Below are 4,437 nucleotides of genomic sequence, written 5' to 3'. Positions count from 1 at the left end.
CACACACGCACACACATCCACACACATAATCAGACAGCGATTGATTGTTCCTATAACAATGTCGATATTTGATACTGATAACAGGAGCAATAATTGAGTAAGCACTAGATTTTTTATCTAGATGAAAAAAAAAAAAGGAATACCAAGGTGGAAGTTGTACTAGTCTGTATTCTGTGTATATTCTCATTATAGTTGAAAGCAGCAGAAAAGCATTCAAGTAAAGAGAGAAAATGTTATTATAGATCACGTTTGCTATCTTTTGTTAGATAATATTATCTTTCATGAAACTTCACACAAAGATGTGCTCGCATGGCTAGCTATATTATTGGTACAGACCTATAACACTCTATTCGCTATGTAATCAAATGATCCCATATAGACAAAAATCTACTAAATACAAAATCTCTAGAGTGCCTTACATGAAACTATTCTTGTGTTGTTCACTTCATTCATATTGGTTACTTCGTTACTTTAATAGCATTTGGTAGATAGATAGATCAACGAATATACCATTATATGTACGTATTTATGGATGTATGTATGCATGTATGTATGTATGCTAAGAGATAAATATAGTGGAGTATAAAAAGAGAAATATACAGAGAGATACATAGACGATTAGGTAGATAGTAATACGTGAATGAAATATGTGCTATATTTGTTTAAAGATAATGTTAAAACACACTTTGTTTATTCTGTAAGTTTGAGATTATTATCACGGGAGGGTAGGTACGAATTTCTCCCTTACATCTTAAAGAGGTGAAATCTCTTCAATCCAAGTTTGGATAACCTTTTTATATTTAAAGGACGACATTGAATAAAGTGTAATGGAAAGACGTTGCATAAATATTTACATACTGAGACTGATAGTTGCATGTAGTATGGAAATAGTTATAAATACTTCATTAAGAAATGTAAATGTAAAACTACATTTTATTGACTCTTTAAACATTCTTTTCTGTTTGTTGAACAATGTTTGTGTAATTGGTGTTACCATGAAAGGATACACGTTACGATATCCTAGATTCATACCCGTGGATACTTAGATTCGTTTCAAATTTTGGCACCAGGCCAACAAGTTCGCATAATTATTTTATCGACCCCAAAAGGATGAAAGGCGAAGGCAACATCGGTGAAATTTGAACTCAGAACGTAAAGACCAACGAAATGCCGCTAAGCATTTTGTCTGGCGTGCTAACGATTCTGTCAGCTCTCCGCCTTGGATAGTTATATTGAAGGTGTCTTCGTGGTAGTTAGAAGTTAATTCTCTCTTTTACTTGTTTCAGCCATTTTGACTGCGGCCGTACTGGAGTACCGCCTTTAGTCGAGCAAATCGGCCCCAGGACTTATTCTTTGTAAGCCTAGTACTTATTCTATCGCTTTCTTTTGCCGAACCGCTAAGTTACGGAGACATAAACACACCAGCATCGGTTGTCAAGCGATGGTAGGGGACACACGCACAAACATATACACACACATGCATATATATATATATATATATATATATATATACGACGGGCTTCTTTCAGTTTCCGTCTACCAAATCCACTCACAAGGCTTTGATCGACCCGAGGCTATTGTAGAAGACACTTGCCCAAGGTGCCACGCAGTGGTACTGAACCCGGAACCATGTGGTTGGTAAGCAAGCTACTTATCACGCAGCCACTCCTGATTCAGGGGAAGACAATCTTTATAGTGTACGAGGTGCTATCAAAAAGTTCAGGGACTTGTTATGTTTACTAGGAAATAGCTATTACCAAAGTCTTAATATTCTCTCCTTCGAAATGGTGAACTTGGGAGAAACTCACGACTGAAGAGTGCTCAATGATAGGGTGCATTGTCGTCGTGAGGAATCTAATTCTTCGTGCCCTACAGATCTGATTCCTTCAGCCGAATGTCCTCCCTCAAACGCTTCAAAACGCCGCAGTAGAACTCTCGATTGACGGTCTGGCCTTGGTGTTGGTGGTGGTTTTGGGGGTGGGGGGCGAACTATCGATGCACAATACCGCAGATGTCGCAAAACAACGATGAGCATGCATTTGGTTGAGTTGCAGTTCTGTCGTGCGCCCGTGCCACTCGAAACATTACGTACTACCCATTGCCTCGTCGCCGTAATATAGCCGAAGTAAGCTCAATGTCTCATTAGCAAACTTTCCGAGTTTAACGCAAAATTTCACGTTGGCTCTTTGTTCCAACTTCCTGTCCATGACAAGAATCGCGGACTACAGCATACACGTAATCAGAAAAACACAAATTTCACAACTTGCGAAGTAAACACAGCAATGTCACTCGGCAGACTGCCTCATGAAGGTCACTGCTAGCTCTCACCGTACACACAACAGTGTGCTGCCATCTGTTGGCGCGCTACAAAGCTTTTGATACCACCACGTGCGTTGCTATAAATGTGAGTTTTCTATAATAATTTTCCATATTTCAACGGGGATTATTATGTATATCAAATAGAAAATTCAAAATAGTATCTTCCAAGATCTTAATCAAATCTTCAGTAGCTCATTAGTGCCCCGAAAGCATCAACAGTAGGTTTGAAATGTTATCTTCAATGTAGTATCATGTTTTCAAAAGCCATTATTTCGTTATACAAATCAGCATTACCTTTTTTAATCGGAGAAAAATATATTCACCTAACAGAGTTCCATCTGAATAAAAACAAACAAAGGTTTTAATAAAATCTAGCTAATTCTCGCTCCCGCTGGCGCACACTAGATCGGTTTACAAGAGTTTATTGTAGTAACACGAAGTTTGAATATAATTTCTAGTGGAACCAACACACGTACACACACACATACATCCATGCATACATACGTACGTATGTGCGTACATACTTACATACATACATACGTACGTACATAAATATCTACATACATACACACGGATGCACGTACACATCCATCCATCCATCCATCCATCCATCCATCCATCCATCCATCCATCCATACATACATACATCTATAATTGTTAATCATCATTCCAATTAAAAAAAAAAAAACACAGCTTACTCTTTCATGTCTTTTAGTAGGCTTTTTAGCTGAGAAAATAGTAAAATGTATTGTAAGAAATACGAAACCTGGGGACGCAACAAAACTGCCAACGATATATTTTCAAATAGAACGCCATTTGATGTCAATAAGAGTTAATCTGACGTGAGTAGATGGTGCATCGCTGCCAAATACTCACAGCGCTATTAATTTAACAACACAGTTACTGTGCGCCAGTAGGACAACTGTCTAGTTTTTATCAATGCCTTTTTTTTTTTTTACTCAAATGTAACTGTTAGGTGAATATTTTTCCCTGGTTAAAAATGTTGATGCTGATTTGCATGTGAATCATTTATAGATTATCCTGCTATTTTAAATTCATTGATTGAAGAAATACAATGAAATATTGACTTTTAAAAACATGATACCACGTTGGAAATTACATTTCAAACCCACTGTTGATGCTTCTGAGGTCCTAGTGAACAACAGGTGGAACTGACAGGGATCTCAAAAGATTATATTTTGAAACTTCTGTTTGATATGAATAAGTACCCCATTGCAATATGGAAGGTGATTGTAGAATATCCTCACTTATCGCTACGTACACTATGAATTTTGTCTTCCCATCAATTTGAGAAAAATAGAACTTAATTTCTGTCAATATTTCAGTCTTATGTATTTTGGATTTTCATCACTCTTTGCCTCCAGGTGGTATAAAGATGAATTGGATCTCTGTTAGATTCACTGTGAAGTTTCGTTCTCCATTTAATCATGTAAGGTGAATTTGTGCTACTGTATGTATTCAAACCAATAATAGTTACCGGATAATCCTCATGTATACGGATTAGGAAATATTTTGATTCAACAAAACAAGTATTTCTTCTAAATTATCAAGACATTGGAATTAAGAAAGAGACGTATTACACAGAACAAGAAAAGAATGAGCGTCAGCTCTGAAAAATATATCTGTTTTGTTTAGATTAAGATCTGAAATACTGTGTAAATATCTCTTATACGTACATTTAATTGGTAACGTGCAATTAGTAATGTTTACATATTCATATACAGGCATACATGCGTGTAAATATGCAGAAGTGTTTGCATGTGTATGACTGTGCATGTGTGTGATTGCGTGTGTGTGTGTGTCTGAGTGCGTGCGTGCGTGCGTGTGTCTGTCTGTTTGTATGTATACTCAGATAGTAGCAACTGTCTTGTCTCTCAGCTTGTCAGTTGCTAATTATCTCTGAATACATAACGATAAAGCTCTACGGAGATCGTTAAGTTCCATTGTATCCACAGTGGTATATACGGAAATATAGTCAAAAAGACGGATAGAAAGAGAGTAATAAGAGAAAGGGGTAAATAAATAAAGACAGGGAGAAGCGAACACAAGAGGAATGAATGAAAGAAAATGCGTGATATATATATATATATATATATA

The sequence above is a fragment of the Octopus bimaculoides genome, chromosome 8, assembly GCF_001194135.2.
Source record: "Octopus bimaculoides isolate UCB-OBI-ISO-001 chromosome 8, ASM119413v2, whole genome shotgun sequence".
Taxonomy (NCBI): domain Eukaryota; kingdom Metazoa; phylum Mollusca; class Cephalopoda; order Octopoda; family Octopodidae; genus Octopus; species Octopus bimaculoides.
Note: the sequence above shows the minus strand (reverse complement) of the source record.